This window comes from Notamacropus eugenii, chromosome 7, assembly GCF_028372415.1.
Source record: "Notamacropus eugenii isolate mMacEug1 chromosome 7, mMacEug1.pri_v2, whole genome shotgun sequence".
NCBI lineage: Eukaryota > Metazoa > Chordata > Mammalia > Diprotodontia > Macropodidae > Notamacropus > Notamacropus eugenii.
The window spans coordinates 125,603,328-125,625,512 of record NC_092878.1 but is presented as its reverse complement, the minus strand read 5'-3'; positions in this window follow the sequence as shown (position 1 = coordinate 125,625,512).

Sequence of the window (22,185 nt, the reverse complement as noted above, 5' to 3'; positions counted from 1 at the left end):
GACAGTTCTTGGCTTCTAACAACCTTAACTATCTAATAGATTAGCAAAAATCCTTTACATCCTGGAGGATAGAAATATATTGTTAAGAGCATTCAGAGAAATCAATTTTAAAAAGTACCTAGAGACCTCTTATAATTTACTGTTTGGCAAATCTACAAAGGATTTTTCTCTTTGCCTTCTATTTATGTTGTGTTCCCCTCCTTTGACCATCGGTGCCTACTTTTACATACTAGAGTTTTACCGGCTTTTCCTTTAAAAGATCCTGAAAACAAAGGACAGAAAGCACATGAGATAAAATAAAAACTTTTGACACTCATTTGACACCATCAACCAACTCATCACTCCTGATTAGATCATTATTGTTTGTCCTCTGTTCTTGAAGAGGACCAGCATCAGAGAGATGATGCCATGATATGCGAGTGAATTGGATTGAAGTGAGGCAGGGCTGTGCAAAGTCACCAGCCTCACTTTCTCCTGTGGAGCCATCTGAGTCCAGTGGCTAGATGTGGATCAGAACTACTGGAGATGGCCCAGGATGCAGTGGGGAACCTTGGTCTTTCTAAGCTAAGGTCTTTAACAGGTCTCAGTTGACTGAGGCAACACCCATTCAGTGATTAAGGCCAGGTAAGAAATGAGGCAGAGAATGGCCTCTTTACCTGGTCAGTGGGGGGGGGGGGGGGGGGGGGGGGGCGGGGAGGGCAGTTGGGGAGAGGGAGGAGGGGAATCCAGTCATCCTAACGTATAGACTAAATAAAGAATTTAGAAAGTGATTATTATGCATATTCCAAGCATCATGTTTCTGCATGTTTGTTTGCTTTTTGTCTCCTCAATTACATTGAGTTCCTTAAGGCCAGAGATGGTCCTAAACCCATTTTCTTCTTTTTTTGTATCTCCAGGAATTAGCAAAATACCTGGCACATAGAAGGCACCTAACAAATGTTTACTGACTGACAAGCAAAAAGATAGACAGTCCCTGACCTCAAGGAGCTTATGATATTCTAATAGTGCTTAGCACAATGCCCAGCACATAGTGTTTAATAAATGTTTACTGACTGACTGACTAACAAGAAAAACACACACACACACACACACACACACACACACACGTTTTGGAAAGGAATTGGGTGGGTGGGAGATGTATGGGAAAGTAACCTGGGAGTTAAGAGCTGAATTCTCACATAGGGAGGTAAAGGAATTCACCCTAGATTACATAAGCAGTAAGGTTCAGAAGAGGGATTTGAACTCAAACTGTAAAGACAGGGCTTTTGCCATTGCACCTCCTCCACCAAATCTGTTACATCAAACTGGATGCTCACTGTCCTCCTTCCCCTATTGCATCCCATAGGTTGTTTACCTTTCTACCTCCTACACATTTGCTTATGATTTTCTTATACCTGGAATGCCTTCTTCATCTTTTAGATTCACCCAAATGGCCCCCTCCATGAAGCCATCCCTGATTCTCCCTGCCTTGGAGTGGATATTGACCTTCCCCCACCACAGACCTCACATCTTACCTGTACCTCTTGTTTTATATTATGTGTGTGTGTATGTGTGTGTTCCTATACATACATATCTACAGATGTGTATATGTGTACATGACAGATAGTGAAATAAAATGAAAAAACCAATGAATAAATGATGCCAGTATTCAGATCAATGATGTTTATCACTTCTAGTCTGACAGAATATTCTGGGATATTGAGAGGTTAACTAATTTACTCAGGGTCACCCAGATAGTTAAGTGGCAGAGTTAGGATTTGAACTCAGGTCCTCTTGCCTCCAGATCCAACACCTTCCTCATTACATCATTCTGCCTTTTGCTCCCTGATTAGTACTCTACCACAGTGCCATGCTGGCCCTCTTTTGTAAACATCATTACACACACTTACACACACACACACACACGCACATACACACTTACACACATACACACCTACACACACATACGCCATTTTGCAGATAAGGAAACAGATTCAGAGGTTCACTGACTCCTTGAAGGTCAGTATTTTAGGGTCAGGCCTCATACCCTGGTCTTTCCAGATGCCCTTCTTTCCATCACATCAAACATTTTCTTGAACTTTACAAACATGGAAGTCTACCCAAGTTTTCTCTTATATCTATCTGATTCAGACCACAGGACAGCCACGCACATCTTCTGCCCATGAATCTCAATCCTGATCCTTGAATACCTCTATTTTTAAAAAATCAAGGCCTAAGAGTATTTCGGCATATATACCTATAAACACAGGCATTCTCCTCAGATATGGACACACGAGATGAGGACTTTCCTTACTGAGAATCTGGAAGTAGAAAGATTATGAAAATTGTTCCATAACACCATGGGGAAGAGAGACTCTCTTGAATAAAAAATAAAACCAACCTTGTTTAATCACCCTACTAAGGCAGTCACCTTCATGCTCCCAGCCCATGGGGCAGATTAGCTTTAAATAAGAATACAAAAATGAAGCTTTCTGGCTACCGTTTTCTTCTCCCCTGTGTGCTTCTGAAGCAAGGCCAGTTACAATTTCATTTAAGCTGAATAAAAAGAATCTTTTAACCTCATCCCCTTGGCACTCAACCTGGCTTATCACTCCCTCCCGCAGGCATTTGCAAGAGGGTATTCTCCATCCCTGCTGCATGTCAGCAAATTGAGCTGCCTGGAGTTAGGGGTTAATCAAAATAATGTCGGTGAGACACGTTAACTCTCTAGAGAACCAGTGCTCTCCTCTGAAGTTGGCTGCACATGAAAGTGGAAAAAGAAAAAGAGATAGAGAAATAAATAAAATGAATTAATAAACAAATGAATGAAGCAGGTGTTCTTTCAGAAGAAATCTCCAGGACTCAGCTGGCACAAAGCTCAATTATCAGCTTTTAGCCTGGTGAAAAGTCCGATCGCCCCAAGGTCACTGGTGCCCTAGCTACTTTACTGGCTTATTAAGTATACGATTTCACTCTGCTATTCCAGCCAAACATAATGTGTTATCCAAACTGATCTTACAATGTACAGACCTATTGGAAGATAGGCGACAGTCAGCACTCTCACATTCATCTGTTTTCCTTCCCTTCAGCTTGCTTCTATTCACTCCCCATACCTATTCATGCTGCGTTATAGTTACAGAATTTCTGTAGAAATTAAGTGGCTAAATCCATAAAAACACTGCCACCTCAGTTTCAGGAACCTAGTCAAGCCACAATTAGTCAATCAAACAACCCTCATTAAGTGCCTCTCTGTGGTGATGAGTTAGCACACATGGAAGACAACTTCCTTGATTCACTCATAGTGTATGACAGAAAACACCAAGGCGGAGAGAGGTCAGTGAAAGAGCCAGATGCCAAGGGCACAGAAGAAAATGGACAAATTTGGAAATGATAAAATACAGGTAAGATGACAACTTAGTAATATTTAAAGCCTAAGCACATATTATGGGGTGGCATGTAGCAGAGAATCATGTAAGTTGCACGAATAGTGCCACAAACCAAAAAGATTCCTAGATCTAGAGTGAGAGATCTCAGAAGTCATCATATCCACTCCTCACTATTTTACAGGTGAGGGAGTCAAGGCAAAGGTACTCACTCAAGTACATATGGTAATGTCAGAGATAAGATTTGAACACAGAGGACAGAGCTCTTCTAATTACAAGGGATTAAGAACTAGCATGGAGCTTAAAGGACATCTCATTCAATCTTATCATTCTACAGGTGAAGAAACCGAAGCCCAGAGAGTTTGATTCCTCCAAAGTAACGTAGATAATAAACAGAAGAGCTTAGATCCAGAGCTCTTGCCACCAGACCACATTGTGACCTCTGGATTGCACTAGGAGGAGATAGGCAACATTTGTTGTTATTATGGAGCCCCCAAATGAAAAGTTGGCATATGATATGTGTATTCATGAATGCATTTGTGCACATCATTTTAATGTATAAACACCTATGTATAAACATACCCACATCTCCTTATAGATATCTCCAGTTAGACAGTGATGCCTAGAGGTAGATGTATGTTTATAAATGTATATTTATCTATATCTATCCATTGAAATAGATGGGCAAAGGATGGGGCACCAGATGATAGGGAAGGGAGAAGATAAACCGAGTCCTCTACATCCTCATTTAGAATGATAGCAAAGAACTGGAAGCAAAGTATCTCTCCACTGATTGGGGAATGGTTAGACAAACTGTGGGGCTCTAATGTACTCGAATATTACTATACCTTAAGAATGAATATGATGACTATAGACAAGACTAAAAATCAGATTCAGAATGAAAGTAGAGTCAAGAAAACAATACACACAAGGACTATGACAATGTAAGCAAAGAACAACCAACACAAAACCATCAAAAATGAACACTGGAAAGTTACACAAAGAATAAGCATGGCTCCAAAGAAGAGCTGGCGGGTCCACAGCTGAGGTATACTGTACATGTTTCAGGCTTTTTCAACATATCAGTTTTGATTTTTCCTCTTTAACTTATTTTTCTTTAAGAATATTATTTATTATACAGGATGACTCCTTGGGAAGGAAGAAAGGAAGGGGTACTGGGAAAAATGTTGGTGACATATGTAAAACAAAATATACCAACAAAATGTATATTTTAACAAATATAAAACAAAATATAATCAACACAATGCATTTTTAATAAAAATGTGTATTTTAACAAACATGGCTCCAAAGAAGAAATAAGAGAAGAGATTCCCATCCTACTCCTTTTCAAAGGGTGGAGGTCCATGGGCATGGTATATTGCATATTTTCAGATTTTTTTGATGTACTGATCAGTTTTGCTGACTTTTTCTCTTTTTCTTCTTCCTTGAAAATATTATTTGTTACATGGGCTAACTCTTGGAGAAAGGCAAGGGGGAGGAATACTGGAAAAAATTTGGATGATGTAAAAATATATCAATAAAAATTTATTAAGCCCAAACTATATATAAGGGACTATGTTTTAATGGTAGTTCCTGTCCTCTAGAAGCTTACAATCTAAGCAGAACACCTGAACTCTCTAGTTAAAGCCAATAGTACTTCACTTGCCTCATATATCATATGTAATGGCGTATGCATTATACTCAGTTTGGAAACAATGGCCTTGGAACAGACAAAGTTGATTCTACATAGAGTCCATTGAATCTGCATTTCTTCCTGACTTGTATAATGCCATCCTCTTATACCATATTTTACTTTTACTACAGGTGTAAAGGCTACTGAATATGTTTGATATGAGTTAAAGTTAGGGAATGAGGAGAAATGTTGGGATGGTGGCTAGGGATAGATGGTTAGATTCTGGATTATCTTGGGATAAGTTTTATTTGCTTCATAAATTCATCAATTCTGTACTATATGTTTAGCCTGATTTTTTCTGTTCTATTTAATTACTAACAGGAGGTGGAGCCAGGATGAAGGAGTAAAGACAGAAACTCATCTGAGCTCTCCCACATTCCCCTCTAAACAACTTTAAAGTAATGCCTCAAACTGAATTCTGGACTGGGAGAACCAACAAAAGGTAGAGGTGATGCCTAGAGGTAGATGTATGTTTATAAATGTACATTTATATACAAAATGTATATTTTCAGCCCAAGACAACTTAGGAGGTCATCAGTAAAGGTCTAAAGGGATGGTGGTTGGGCCCAGAGGGCAGGCCTTAGAGGCAGGGGCATCAGTGGCAGCTTCAAGAGCACTCAACCCAAAGATGGCAAAGGGGTCAGACAACTGGTCAGAAGGAGCTTGGGACAGTGTCCCCTCTTTCCTGGAAACACAGCCCCACTCTGTCATAAATCCAACAGTCAAGAAACAGACTGAAAGATGAGCAAATAGCAACAAAAAGAAGATCAAGGCACAGACTCATAAGAAGAAAACACAATCAAAACAGCTATATGAAAAGCCCTGAAGAAAAATGTCAATGGACCAAAAGTTCAAAAAGAATTCATGTAAGAGCTCAGAAAGGATTTTAAAAATCAAATGAAAGAGGTAGAGGAAAAATTGAGAAAATACAAGAGAGTGATGCTAGGAAAAGAGAATCAACACCGTGGTAAAGGAGACGCGAGCACACACATACATACCTGAAGAAAATAACATCTTAAAAACAGAATTAGTTGAATGGTAAAAAAAGAAAGAAAATTCCAATGAAGAGAAGACCTCTTTAAAAAGCAGAATTGAACAAATGGAAAAAAAGGCACAAAGAATCACTGAAGAAACATTTCTTAAAAAGTAGAATTGATCAAGTGAAAAAGGACATGCAAAAGCTCATTCAAGCAAATAATTAAGAGAAAGGAGGGATAATTTAAGAATTATTGAACTTCCTAAGATTCATGATCAAAAAAAGGGCCTAAACATCACATTTCAAGAAATTATCAAGGAAAACTGCCCTGATATCCTAGACCTAGAAGGTAAAATAGAAATCGAAAGAATCCACTGGTCACCTCCTTAAAGTGATCTCCAAATGAAAACTCCCAGGAAAATAATGGCCAAATTGCAGAGTTCTCAAGTCAAGGATAAAATATTGCAAGCAGCCCAAAAGAAAGAATTCAAATTTTGTGGAGCTGCATCAGGATAACACAAGATTTAGCAGCTTCCACATTAAAGGATAAGAGGGCTTGGAGTATGATATTCTGGAGGAGAAAAGAGCTAGGATTACAACCAAAAATCACTTACTCGGCAAAACCGAGTATAATCCTTCAGGGGGAAAAAATGAATGTTTAATGAACTGAGGACTTTCAAGCCTTGTTGATGAAAAGACCATAACTGATTTCAAGCACAAGACTCAAGAGAAACATAAAAAGGTAAACTGGAAAGAGAAATTATCAGGGATCTAATAAGGTTAAACTGTTTATATACCTACAAAAGATGATACATGTAACTACTAAGAACTTTCTCATTATTAGGGAAGTTAGAAGGAATATATAAGGACAGAAGGCACTGGTGTGAGTTGACTATGATGAGATGATATTAAAAACAAAATTAAGGGATGAGAAAGAGAGAAGGGAGAGGCAGGATGTGAAAGGTAGAACAGAGTAAATTATTTCGCATAAAAGGGGTGTGAAAAACAGAGCTTGTATAGTGGAGGGGAAGATGCAGGGTGGCAGGCAACACTTGAACCTTATTCTCACTAGAATTGGTTCAAAGAGGGAATAACACACACACTAAGTTAGGTATAGAAAACTATCAAGCATTTACTTGCTAATAAAATGCATTTTGGAAAACTTTTATCTAGAGTGAACTAAAGGAAAAATGAACTTTTTCTCCATGCTTAGACCAGGAGACTTAAGGGAATCAAAATGCCCCTAGAGGTCAAGCAAAGACTACTGGAGACCAATACCCCACAACTATTAGAGGTAAATAGCTCTTATCATGGAGGAGGAAAAAAACCACTGAGTTGCTCTCCCTAGTCCTGACAGGGGTATTTCTTTATGATCTATCCTTTGTTTCTTAAAAATCCACCATCTCATCCTTCCTATCCTGCCATATTTGGAGTATCTATTCAAGTTCTTCCATATATTTTCTTTTCATTGGCTCATAGAATCTCAAAGCTAGAAGAGATGATCTCAGTGATTGTCCACAGTCCAACTCTTACCTGAACATAAATCACTCTTTATATACAAAACTGCCTAATGTTTTCAGAAGAGGGGTGGGAGGGAAAGAAGTAGAAACTTTTGGAACTCAAAATCTTGTAAAAATGAATGTTAAAATTTTCTTGATGCGTAACTGGGAAAAATTTCCATTTCAAAAAAATAAAATTAATCCCTCTATAATAGTCCAGACAATGATCACTCAGTCTTTGCTCTAATACCTTTCTCCCAAGGAAGTCATTCCACTTTGGACTAGTTCTAAACCTTAGGAAGATTCTCCTTACACTCAGCTTGGCTTGCTACAACTTCTACCCACCGTTCTTAGAGCCAGGAAAATCCAGTTCCTTGTTCATGTGACATCCCCTCAAATACTTGAAGATAATTATCATGTTCCCTTAAATCTTCATATATTCAACTGATTGTGGAATAGTATAGTTCAGAGTCCCTTTACTATGCTGGTCATTTTCCTTTTAATGCATTCCAAGTCAACAGGAAAGGTGTATCACACTGGGCATGGAGCAGAGTGCAGGCAGATGTGGGCCACGCCAGCACAGGCAGGCAGAGCAGGTCTCAGGAGACTGAATCATTGGCAGCTGTGGCAGTTTCTAAACTTCTCAACCCACAAAGGTCAGTGGAAAAATTCTGTGGGATGTGGGTGAAAGAGGAGTACTTGGTCTGGCCAGGTTGGCCCCAGTCCCAGGGGTCCCCAGCCCCAGGGCAGCAACAGCGGTGGCAGCTGCAGAGACTGCTTCCAGAGCCCTGTGTCTATAGAGGGGTTGACACAAAATTCCTGAAGCCTGGGAGAGTATTCCCACCCCATATCCACCCCCACTGGGAGCACAGTCATACCTTGGCAAACAGTTAGAAAGTCAAGTATTAGGTAGGATGAATACACATCATAAAATAACTCAGACTATAGAATCTTACTTTGGTGACAAAGAAGATCAAAACATACAACCAGAAGAAGATGACAAAGTCAAAGCTCCTACATCAAAAGCCTTCAAGAAAAATATGAATTGGTCACAGGCCATAGAAGAGCCCAAAAAGGATTTTGAAAATCAAGTAAGAGAAGTAGAGGAAAAACTGGGAAGAGAAATAAGAGTGATGCAAGAAAATCATGAAAACCGAGTCAACTGCTTGCTAAAGGAGACCCAAAAAAATGCTGAAGAAAATAATACCTTTAAAAACAGACTAACCCAAATGGCAAAAGAAGTCCAAAAAGGCAATAAGGAGAAGAATGCCTTAAAAAGCAGAATTGGCCAAATGGAAAAGAAGGACCAAAAGCTCACTGAAGAAAATAATTCCTTCAAAATTAGAATGGAGCAAGTGGAAGCTAATGGTTTTATGAGAAATCAAGAAATTATAAAACAGAACCAAAAGAATGAAAAAATAGAAGACAATGTGAAATATCTCATTGGAAAAACCAGTAACTTGGAAAATAGATCCAGGAGAGATAATTTAAAAATTATTGGACTACCTGAAAGCCATGATCAAAAAAAGAGTCTAGACATCATCTTTCAAGAAATTATCAAGGAAAACTGCCCTGATATTCTAGAACCAGAGAGTAAAATAGAAATGGAAGGAATCCACTGATCACCTCTGGAAAGAGATCCTAAAAGGGAAACTTCTGGGAATATTGTAGACAAATTCCAGAGTTCACAGATCAAGGAGAAAACACTGCAACCAGTCAGAAAGAAAGAATTCAAGTATTGTGGAAATACAATCAGGATAACAGAAGATCTAGCAGCTTCTACTTTAAGGAACCAAAGGGCTTGGAAAATGATATTCCAGAGGTCATAAAAGCTAGGATTAAAACGAAGAATCACCTGCCCAGCAAAATGAAGTATAATCCTTTGGGGGGGGGGGAAGGGAATAGACATTAAATGAAATAGAGGACTTTCAAGCATTCTTGAGGAAAAGACCAGAGCTGAATAGAAAATTTGACTTTCAAATACAAGAATCAAGAGAAGCATGAAAAGGTAAACAGGAAAGAAAAATCTTAAAGACTTATTAAAGTTGAACTCTTACATCCTTACCTGGATAGATGATATTTGTAACTCATTAGACCTTTCTCAGTATTAGGGTAGGAAAGACAGAGGAGATAGATAGATAGATAGATAGATAGATAGATAGATAGATAGATAGATAGATAGATAGACAGACAGACAGACAGACAGACAGACAGACAGACAGACAGACAGACAGATAGATAGACAGACAGACAGACAGACAGACAGACAGACAGACAGACAGAGAGAGATAGCACAGGGTGAACTGACTGAAGTGATGACGTCTAAAAAAATTAAGGGGTGAGAGAGGAATATATTGGGAGGAGAAAAGGAGAGACAGAATGGGCTAAACTATCTCACATAAAAGAGCAAGAAAAAGGTTTCACAATGGAGGGGAAGAGGGGGAAGGTGAGAAACAATGAGTGAGCCTTTCATCAGAATTGACTTAAGGAGGGAATAACATACACACTTAGTTGAGTATCTTACCCTATAGGAAAGTAGGGGGGAAAAGATTAGAGGGGACAGATGATAGAAGGGAGGGAAGACTGGGAGAGGGGGCAGTCTGAGTCAAACACTTTTGAAAAGGGACAGGGTCAAAAGAGAAAATAGATTGGGTGGCCAGGTGGGATAGGATGGAGGGAAATAGAATTAGTCTTTTACAACATGACTTTTATGGAAGTCTTTTGCATAATTACACATGCATAACCTATACTGAATTGCTTGCCTTCTCAATGAGGATGGTTGGGAGGGAAGAAAGGAGACAATATGGAACTCAAAGTTTTAAAAAGAGATGTTAAAAAATTGTTTTTATATACAACTGAGAAATAAGATATACAGGCAATAGGGTATTGAAATTCATCTTGCCTTTCAAAAAAGCAAAGGAGAAGGGAATAAGGTGGGGTATGATAAAGGGGAGGGCAGACTGGGGGAAGGGGTAATCAGAATGCATGCCATTCAGGGTAGGAGGAGAGGAAAGATGGGGAGAAAATATGGAACTCAAAATCTTGTGGAAATGAATGTTGGAAACAAAATAAATTTTTTAAAAAATTTAAAAAGAAAGCACCAAATGGGGTCATAAATGGCCAGACATGACCAAATCCCCTAAACAACAACAACAATCCCCTATAATGTACCTAGCATGTAGGAGGAAGGTGTAGGAAGTCCTGACTTCAAGTCATGTCCCTGACATATACTAGATTTGTGAACCTGTTTGAGTGACTTAATTATCTGGGCAACTTACTAAGACCAAGTTGCAGAATAAAAGCTGCTCTGAAATATCAGAGTGTGTTCACTGGGTGTTCCCAACATCAATGTTGTCACAGATCTAGATCCCCATATCTCTACACACACACACACACACACACACACACACACACACACACACACACACACACACACATCCCTTAAAGGTCATCCAACATAGTATAGCATGTTCTTGCCAACTTTGCCACATCTGCAAATCTGATAAACCTGTCATGTACTGATTCAAATCACTGATGACTACGCTGAACACACATTCTTGAGAACAGACCTTTTCACATGCCCACAGGGACTTCTTTCCCTCTGAGTGTGCAACAACTGGTCAACCATCTTTGGCTGTGGTGCAGTAGTGAAAATACTGAATGAGGAAGACCCATATTCATATCTAATTTCAGACACTTATTACCTGTGTGATCATCAGCAAGTCACTTAATCGATGTCTGCCTTAGTTTCCTCATCTGTAAAATGAGAATATCACCTATTTCTCAGGATTCTGAGGGGATAAAATGAGATATTTGTAAAGTGCTTGGTAAGCTTTTAAATGTAATATAAATGTTAACTTTTATCCAATTATAAAGCCATCTGACTACTATCAACTCACCAATGTTCCTCTCTTTTGCTCAAAAGAATATCATAGGACCCTTTATGAAATGCTTTTCCAAAATTCAATTTTTTTATTCCTTCTGTTCATCTAGCCCCAGCCACTACCATTCAATACCACTTATACTAGTAACTCAATTGTGACACTTTCTACTTTATGAACGTATTCAGTATGTTTCTCTAAGGGGAGAGGGTGAAGGGGGTGTGCTAGGGAAGACTAGCTCTGATCTCTATCATTAGAGATACTTCAAAGTCTAATCTAGCAATCAATCACGAAGAGCTACTTGGTGCCAGCTTGGTGCTAGGAATGCAAAAAGAAAAGTGAACTGATCCTTCCAATCTAAATACTTACATTCTACTTAGGGAGGCAAAGTCTAGTACAGTACTGGAATATTTGAAGGTATCCAGCACAGAGTGGACTGTTCCAACACAGAATAGGATTGACTCCTCTGAACATCTGTTGCTTTGCCTGATTTCAATTCCATGAAACAAGAAGCCTTTCCTAGGCTAAATTCAGTCCTCCTAAACTCACCACCATCCTGTTAACTCAAGCCTTGATTGACGCTACCTTCTTCCACCTCCTCTCCCCATGATTGGAGGGTAGAGTTTCCAACTCCTCCCAATGCCTTCCTTTTCAGAGGGTAGAAACCACACTCAGCTCATTTCCACGTTGCATCTGCTGCTCTGTCTGGTTTCAATTTCGTGAAACAAGATGTCACCATACAAGGTTCCCACCCCCATGTCTCCCCACTTTCCTGCCTCTTTTGGGTTATAAGGTCTTTGAAGGTAGGGACTGCTTTCTTATTGTGACTCCAATACTTAGTATAGTGCTTGGCATATAGCAGGCACTTAATTAATGGTAATTAGATTGGATTGGGTTGGGTTGATCCATAAGGATATTCCCAAACCAGACTGAATTAAACCTTGAAGAACTTCTAGCCCTGGAAATCAAAGGTGGTCACTCCCTACACATCACTCACTCATGTTAATTGTACATTCCACCTTCCCACAACCCTCTGACATTCATGCACCATTTGCCTACAAGTACCTTAAAGATAGCTTCTTTATGAAAATCACCTTGATATTTAAAGTGGAGCTTTGCCCCTGACTCATATAGTCTTTGGAAAGAGGGAAGGAGGTTAGGTATGTTAGCAAGCATACCAACATCATTAGGGAATTCTGCAGAAGGAGAACTTAACCTGTCTGTAACTTTTCCAGAGTGCCTAAAGTGGAGACACTTTAAAAATGCCATTCACTAATAAATCCAAAAGACCTACCAGAATTTATGCTTCAGGATTTGTTTGATTGTTATTTATTATCTAGAACCATCCCTTAAAGAGTTTTGAACCTCATCTGGATAATTTCTCTTTAATAGACAGCCCCACCAGCAGACACAACAGTTAGTTGAAGGTTCATACAGAAAAGCAGACTTCAGACAATTTTCTAATGAAGGGGATATTTAAATTCTAAATATAACCTCTATTTGATTTTAGCAGGAATGAAACAGCCCACAGGAAGCCACAGATTCATCTTTGGAAAACTGACTCTCCTTTTGGTTTTGGGGCATTTTCCCATTGAAAGACAGGAGGGCATCATTGAGAAAGCCCACTATCCCAAAGCTAAAACTCAGACTTTTCATGTGGACCAAGGGCTTCCCACAAACAGATGGCTTTCTTAAAATTGAGGGACACTTTCAGAAAATGACCAGAAGTTTGAATCAATAGGACAAAACCCTTTCAACAGTCACCCAAGTCTACATAAATGTCTTTTCATATAAGAATTTATTGTTGTCTAATTGTTTTCAGTCATGTCTGACTCTTCGTGACCCCATTTGAAGCTTTCTTGGCAAAGATCTTAGAGTGATTTGCTATTTCCTTCTCCAGCTCATGATGGATGAGGAACCGAGACAAACATGGTTGAAGTGACTTGCCCAGGGGCACACAGCTAGTAAATGTCTGAGGCCAGATTTGAAATCAAGTCCTCCTGAATGCAGGTCAGACACTCTATCTACTTGACCACCCAGCTGCCAACAGTCCCGCAAAACCAATTATTTCATACAATTTGTTCATTCTGTTGGGAGATTGATAAAATTTAAGTCCTCTGAGGACAGGGCTTGTAGTGGCATCCTGGTGTGCTAGAAAAAGCACTGGTCCTGAATTCAGATATTTGATTCAATTCTGCCTCTCTACTTATGACATGTGTGACCTTGGGCAAGTCATTTACCTTCCATGGGCCTCAGTTTCTTCATCTATAAAATGAAGGACACTAGAACTACATGGCCCACCTGATACAAGAAACCTTTCCCCAATCCCCCTATGTATTAGTGGTGTCTTTCCTCTGCTCTTTACCTCCAATTTATCCTGCATGTTATCTTTTTTGTACATAGTTGTTTGCATACTTTCTCCCCCATTGGACTCTGAGCTCCACTTATTAAATGGCACTCAACAGGTTACCATAGTTGCTGGTTCTTAATAAATGTCGATTGATGCATGAAGGCCCTGAGGTCTCTTCAAGCTCTAGAACTAATATTCCATAACTGTTTCTTTACATTTCCATCACCTAGAACATTGCCTGGCATAATATAACCATATTTTCATAAGCCCAAAACTAATAACAGCATAGGGTAGGACTTGAGTAAATAACCATCAGACATTGCTAAATATCCCTGAGATCAAAATGCCTAAGGCATAGCTAGGCATTATGGACTATGGGAAGTCTAGCATGTGAATCAATCAAACAGGCAAGCTTGTATTAAGTGCCTAAAATGTACCAGGCACTGGGTAATGTAAAACTACACCCTCTACAAAAGAGAGCCTCAAAGATCACTTAGTTCAATGTCCTTGTTTTACAGTTGAAAAAAAACTGAGGTTCAGAGAGGTTGAACAATTTGCTAAGTGTCACATAGGCAGTGAATGAATGAACCAGGATGTGAACTTGTCATCTGACTCCAAATTCAGCCCCCTTTCCAGTGCATCGTGCTATCTTCCAAGACCATTTGATTGTACAGCTTCTTCCCGCAGCAACCACCAACCAGAATAGAAAATACATCCCATGACCAAAGTTTCTTCATGGCCCTTTTTGAAGATACATGTCTCATCCTAGTCTAGAAGGGGAAGAGAAAGAGCAAGAATTTATTATGCTCTACGTGCTACAGGCACTGTGCTAAACACTTTACAAATATCTCATTCAATGCTCACAACAACCCTGAGAGGGGGGTGCCATTATATCCCCATTTACCAATGAAGAAACTGAAGCAGATAGAGATTAAATTAACTTGCCCAGGGTTACACAGCTAAGAAGTGTCTGAGGTTTGATTTGAACTCAGGCCTTCCTGAATCCAAGCCCAGCACTCTTATTCACTGCACTGTTCTAGAACAATTGCAAGAACTGAATGAAGGAGGCATTATGGTTACAGCTCAACAGCTCTCTTTACCTGAAGGTTATTAAGTTGGAAGGTCCTTGCTATCTGCTAAAGTTGTTAGAACCCAGTTAGAACTTCTAGCATTTGCAGAAGTTGCTTCTTACTCCCCCTGAGAATGTACAGTCTTCAACACTTTATGCCTCTAGAAATAGACAAATGCAACGTATCCACATCTTCATCCGTATTTTCTTGCTTTTCAGCTGAGCTGGCATCAGTCTGTCCCACGGGGTCCCCAATATTGATTACTTTTGCTGTAAACCTGTATCCCTAGTGAGTTACCTCCACATCATTCCATTCCTGCTAGTTAATATTCTATGCACAATTTATCTTCACCAGACCATCCTTATTGTTTTTCTTCACGGTCTATTTCTCTGAAGAAACACGTATGCTTTTTCTCCTAATCAGCTATGAACTTACAGTTGCTTCCAGCAACTAGGCTCCAGGACATAGCTATTCAACCACTTCCAAGGTGAAAAGAAACCTGTGTGAATGATCCTGTTAATTTCTCTTGGCTTTGGCCCAAGTCCTGAGACATCTCCCAACTCCCACCATAACCCCACCATTTCCTAGCTCAAAGTACTCTGGACTTGGGTCGATCTTGAACTGAAATCACTTTGCATAGGTTTAGATTTGGCTTGTGTTATTGTAGGTCAGGAAAAATGATACCAATTAGCTTCAGAACCATCCATTTCATTACCTCTTTAAGCAACCTCCAAGAACAGTAGCTGGCAAGTTCCTGAAGTTGTTTCAGCTGGGGCCTTAGTTCTTGGAACAGTTAACCAGCTCTGCCTCACTTGGAGTGAGGACTGGAGCCATAACTCAATGTTAACAGATGGCCATCATGTGCTCCAGTTTAACTCCTGCCACCAAAACCTTTTTCCTTTCCTTGACGTTGGGTAAGAGACAAAGATCAGATTCAACCTGGTGTTGCTCCCTCCTTCTTAATATTTATCACCATAATCCTCACTCATGGATGGTTGATCTTTCTTTCTTTCTCTTTCTTCCTCCCTCCCTTCCATCTGACTCACCACTACATGTCCTCACTTATATATCGTTAACTACAGGAAAGGCAGTGAACTTAAGAGTTCTGAGTGTGTATCCCATCTCTGCCTTTTGCTCCCTGTGTGACCTTGGGAAAGTTACAGGATCTCTCTGGGCCTCAGTTTCATAATTTGTAAAATGAGGGGATTGGACTAAGACTCCACCTCTGGGTCTACAATCCTGGATGTTCCTAGGTTTACTGGTATCTTTGGGTCTGTGACCATGTGTTACAAGGAGGATCTATTCACAGTCAGATACTATTAGAACAGGAAGGGAATCTCTAGCTTGCTTCCAGGCTCAGTTCAAACACCATCTCTTACTTAGGGTTTTTTCTGATGGCTATTCTCCACTTTCCTCTGTGCCCCCCCAGCTCCCACCTCCCATCAGGCTCACCCTATATCTGCTTCATATAATTTTGTATTCATTTATATGTGTACAAGCTCTTTTCCTGCTAGATTGTGGAGTCTTTGAGGGCAGGAACTTTTGTGTCTTTGTAGACCTAGAACTCAGTATAGTACCTGGCAAGTAGCAGGAACTTAAAATGCTTGTCTGTTGACTGAATGACTCACTCTCTTAAGAGCAGCAACCACTATATTCTCCCACTTGTTCTTACATCAATTATTAAAGTCCTCTTCTTGGAGGTGGGAAGTAGACAAACACACAGACAGTGTGGCACAGTGGGCAAAGCTTTTTATGATTATAGGACCTGAGTTTGAATACCATCTTTGCTATTTATAATCCATCTGACCGTGGGCACATCATTTAACTTCTATGAAAAGACTCTCTTGTGATCCAAGTGCCAGAGACACAGAGATTGAAGAGTCTTAGGCTCTGGTGATGCTGATTTGAAAGGCAAATGGGCATGTGAGGGACATGGTGGGGACATGTACCTACTTGGAGCAATTAGTTATAGGTGTGATTTCCTGGGCTTAAGGAGCAGTAGAACCTACCTCTGACACTAATAATTGCTTTTATAATTAGGGAAGAGACAAACTCATGGATATCTGAGGCAGAGTATGCACGAGAGAGGGGAGAAGACCCAGTGGAAACGAATGTGCAGAACAGAAACTGAATGAGAGGAGACCATTAAGAATGTAATTAGGCAAATCAGGTAAAGCAATTCAAGTGGTCTAGGATGTTTCTGGGCATAAGTAGCTATTAGTCAACTAGGAAGTTCAGGGGAAAGGGCTCAAGTTGGGAAGACCTTAATCCAAATCCCATCTCAGACAATTCCTAGCTTTGTGATCCTGGGCAAGTAACTTAACCACTCTGTGCCTCAGTTTCCCTATATGCAAAATGAGAATAATAGCACTCACAGGGTTGTTGAAAAGATCAAATGAGATATTATAAAATATTATGTAAATGCAAGCTATTATTAAGAATTTGAGCAGCATGTGGGTAAGAACTGGGGGGATTTACAAGATTATATCTAGTCTCAGAGTAGGGGGAATTGAGCTCTGATTAATCCTTAGTGACTAGAGCCTTCCACCATCAATCACCTCAAATCTATTTTGTATCTATTTTTGTATCTACCTATATATGTAGAATGTTATTCCATGAGGGGAGGGGTCATTTTATTTCTATCTTTTTATCTCCTCCATTTAATGGAGGCAATACATTTAACATTTGATGATTAAGAAAAAAGGGAGGCTACCATATCCTGATTATGTTATGCATCCTGAGTCAGTATCCCGAGGCAGGTTCTGTGTCCTAACATCCCAACATGAAGCATTATACCTGAGAAAATAGTGGTGCTCAGTGCCAGACCCTATTCATAGTATGAACCAAGTACTGTCATTCAGATGCTCCTCCCTACTGGCTTTAGGCACCAGCCAACACCAGGGGACACTCTGGGTCAGTTTCTAGGCTCCCCGAGAGCTGGCTACTTCTTTTTCCCCTTAGCTCAACTCCTTTGTGGGTGCTGTTACTATTCTAGTTCATTACAGGTTGGCTGAGTTGACCCAATTAGGTCTTACAGCTCCAGCCCCCACGCTATTCTGGGAAGAGTTCCCCTTGTTATTTTTTATGTATTTTTGTTTTTTTACATTTTATGTACTTATATGTATATGTTATATTTTATATACTTTCTAATTACTCAAGCCTTTATGAGTACTTAGAATAAATGTTTAATCAAAGTAATAAAAACACAATAAAACAAGTTTTATTGAGAGTTTGCATCACCTTTCATTCACCCTTTCACACTATCACTAACTGGAAATTTAACTTTAAATCTCATTTTCTATCCTAACCATCCAAGCATCAGAGGCTTAGGAGCCCCACCTGCCCATCCCTGCAACAATACACAGCATGTGCCTAGTGTGTAAGGCATTTGCTTTTAACTTGCTTTCATAGAAATACAGTATTTTTTTTTTTGGCATTGTAAGAAACCTTATATGAGCCATCTAGTCCAACTGATACCCAAACATTCCTATCAAGTGACCATGCAGCCTCTCCCTGAAGACTCCCAACGAGTGAGAACACACCCCCTCTAAGAGCAGCTCACTCCACTTCTAAAGAGCTCTAACTGCAGCAAGTTTTTCCAGACATAAAAGTCTAAGTTTTCTTCTTTGCAACTTCCACCCTTTAGCTTCTGGGTTTGATCTCGGGGGTTAAATAGAATGAGTATAATCCCTCTTCCATGTGGTAATGTGAAAAAATAAATATAATCCCTTCTCCATATGACAATCTTTTAAATACTTAATGACATGGACTCAATGCCCTTCATCAGGGATCAAGGCCTTGTCATAAAAACTCAGTTTACCTTCTTGACATGTGTCCAGCTGTTCGATTAGCCCCAAATGCACTGGCCACTCATACCTGGATCTGGCTCACAAACTCTCAGCACAGATAAAAGGCAGGGGCACAAGGCAGGTTAGCTCCAGGCCTCCCTCACCTCTCTTCCTCCTCACTTTAAGAACTCCTTCCACAGACCAGGCCAGCTACTTTTGATACCAGCACTTCAGAAGTCATGTCAGAAATAATGCAAGAGAATCCAAACAAATGCCACCTAACTGGTAAACTCCTGACTCCATCATTTTTAAACAAAAGAAAAACAGTAACTGGGGATGAGGGGGAGAGGACATGGGGACACCCAGAATTTTGTATGTCATTGAGATTAGTGTGAGGGTGAGTAACAGAAACACAGAAACAAAGGCATTCCAATCATCAAGATTTGGTGACACATTCTTCTCTGGACTGTGCCATAACACAAGGTCAACCAGGTGATTTGTGGGGTCTCTTTTTGGGGTATTGGAATAGGCACAGATGTTTCAGCAGAGGAAGCTTTAGCTATGGAAATTTCAGAATCACAAAGATTTCGGCACTTAATAAACTATGCTTTTATATAAATGTATACATACACATACATACACAGTCACAACTCCCCGTATATTATGAAGGAAACCATCATTACAACAGACATTCCACTGACATTCCTGAAATCTGAAATCAATTTCCCATTCCAATTTTATATACAGTCTGTACGGATAAATGTGGGTCAGCAACTTCTGCGTTTTAGAATTTACAGTTTTAGAATGAGTGAGGGTCACACAGTTAGTCAAAGGTACCACTTGAACTCAGGTCTTCCTGACTCTGAGGGTTATTTTCTATCCACTTTATTTGAATCACTTCTTCCACCTCTCCCCCCTATCCTCAGCCATCTCCCTCTATTTGTTCTCCTCTCCTTTTCCCCCTCCTCTAGTTCCTGTTTCTTCCCCTTTCTCTCCTCTCTCTTTCCTCCTTTTTCTTCCTCTTTCTGTGCCCTCTCCCCCTCTTCTCCCCTATTTTCCTCATTCTTCTGTTTCCTCTCAATTCTCTCTCCTCCCTCTTCCTTTCTCCCCTTTTCTATTCCTCCTCTCCTCCTTTCTCTTTTCCTCCCCTCCCCACCTCTTCCTGTTTGCTCTCCTCTTTCCCTTCCCCCCATTTCCTCCCATTTCCCTCTTCTTTCTCCACTTCCCCCTCTCTCCCCATCCTCTCTGTCCTCTTTCCCCCTTTCTCCCCATTTCCTTCCCCTCCTCACTCTCCTGCCTTACACACACAAAGTAAAGATGAATGTTTAAATACATGTGACTTCACTGGCATGGTTTTCCCTGCACTGAAATAGATGACACCTTCTTCATACCTTAGGAGATGTCTTCAGGAGCTGTTCTACATGGCAAAGAAGTCCTCAGCCACCGGGTCACCAATCCTCTGGTTAAAAAGTAACACATTTAGCTGGTCCTCAAGTGACGAAGAGTTAATCAGTTAATTAACAAGAGTTAATGCTCAAGTGACCAGCTAATCAGCTGGTCCAACTCCCTCATTTTACAGATGAGGAAACTGAGGCCCACACAGGTTAAGCAACTCATCTAAGTTTACACAAGTAATAAATAGCAAAGCCAGGATTTATCCCAAGGTCCCTAATTCCAAAGGCCTGTGTTCAACTGGCATAGTCTTCATGAACTCAAGGTCACTCAGCTGCCACACTGAGTCACTGGAATAGGCCTTCAGGGGAGGGAATCTCTTCAGAATTTGATGTAAATAAATTGCTTTGGGCTAGAGTCAGCTGTTTTAAGTAAAGTCCTGATGGTTGGGTGCCCAGGTCAAAGTGAAGCTTATCGGAAGAGTTTCCAGAAAAATTAAATAACTTACCAGAAGGTGCAGGGGTGATGTTTGCATTGCTGAAGATCTTCACCCGTATCTCCCTAGACCTAGTTCACAGGTCCAGTCCCTACCAGGAGCTGGTCCTTGGGTGAACCTTTGATTCTCCCTACAGGCTATAGACATGCCCAATGGCAGCTTGTTAAAAAGAGAAACAAAATTAAAGACATTCCTAAGTAAGCTTTGTGAATGGGTCTATCCCAAGACAACCTGGTTGGTTTAGAGCTGCCCCTTGGTGCCTCCTAAGATAATGGCTTTAATGACTGGGACTGCCCCCCAAGATGATTTGGTCATAGGATCTTAGGTGTACAGTTATAAGGATCCTTGGGAGTTATTAGGTCCAACTCCCTCATTTTACAGATGAGGAAACTGAGGCCCAGAGAGGTTAAGTGACTCATCTAAGCTTACGCAAGTAATAAATGGCAAAGCCAAGATTTATCCCAAGGTCCCTAGTTTCATACTAAGTCATCTTTCTGTAGCATCAATTGCCCAAGGTAATATCTAGGTAGTAAGTGAAAAAGGTAGGATCTGAACTCAGTTCCTCTAACTTCACTGTACCACATTCCTTCCTTGAATCAGGTTTTTAGCAATATAGATTTGTGAAAGAAGCCATCCTTTCTGATGGCCCATAATAGTGAACTGATGTCCTGTTTGTCTTCTGGATAGGTTTCAGTGACTGAGGTTATATTCCTAAGATGATTTGATTGGTTCAGATACTTGCAAAGGTAGACACAATCACTTAGCTTACAAACATTTATTAAGCACCTACTGTGTATCCGGCACACTGTGGATACAAAGACAAAAGTGAAATAGTCTTTGCTGTTGAGAAACTTACATGCTAGCAGGGGAGACTATATGTACATGTGGAGGTATATACAGGGTATATGTAAAATCGACACAAGGTTCTTTGGGTAGAAGAGCACTAGGAACTAGGAGGAGAAGGAAAAACTATACAGAAGGAAATTAGGAATTCCAAGTGGGAGGGAGAGAGGAGAGACAGAGACAAAGAGAGAGAGGACAGAGAACATTCCAGGCAAGAAGGACAGTCATTGTTATAAAGTCACAGAGATGAGAGATAGTGTTGTGTGTGAAAAACAGTAAGTAGGTCATTGTGACTGTACCATAGAGTGCATGGAAAGGAATAATTGGAAAGATAGGAAAGGACCAGGTTGTGAAGAGCTTTAAAAGTCAGGAAGAGAAATTTATAGTTGCTCCTGGAGGTAATAGAGAGTCACTGCAACTGAGTGGGAGGCGCGATGTGACTTGTGCTTTAGCAAAACTACTTGTGACTTGGGGGAGAGGAAAGCTTTCCATTCTAATAGTCTAGGTTGAGAGGTGATAAGGCTCTGAAAAAAGGTAGTGGTATCATTAGGGAACAAATATGAGAGATGCAAAAAGACAGAAACAGCAAGATTTAGCAACTGATTGGACATACATGATAAGAGTAGCTGAAGATGTCACTGAGGTTGTTGTACATCTGGGTGACTGGAGGGGCGGTGATGGTGTCCTCCACAGAAAGAGGAATGTTAGGAAGAATGGATTTGGGGGGAGATATAATATAATCCATTACAGGCATATTAACTTTGGGATTTTTATGAGACATCTAATTCAAAACATCCAATAGGAAGGCTGAAACTCAGGAATAGACTAGGGCTGA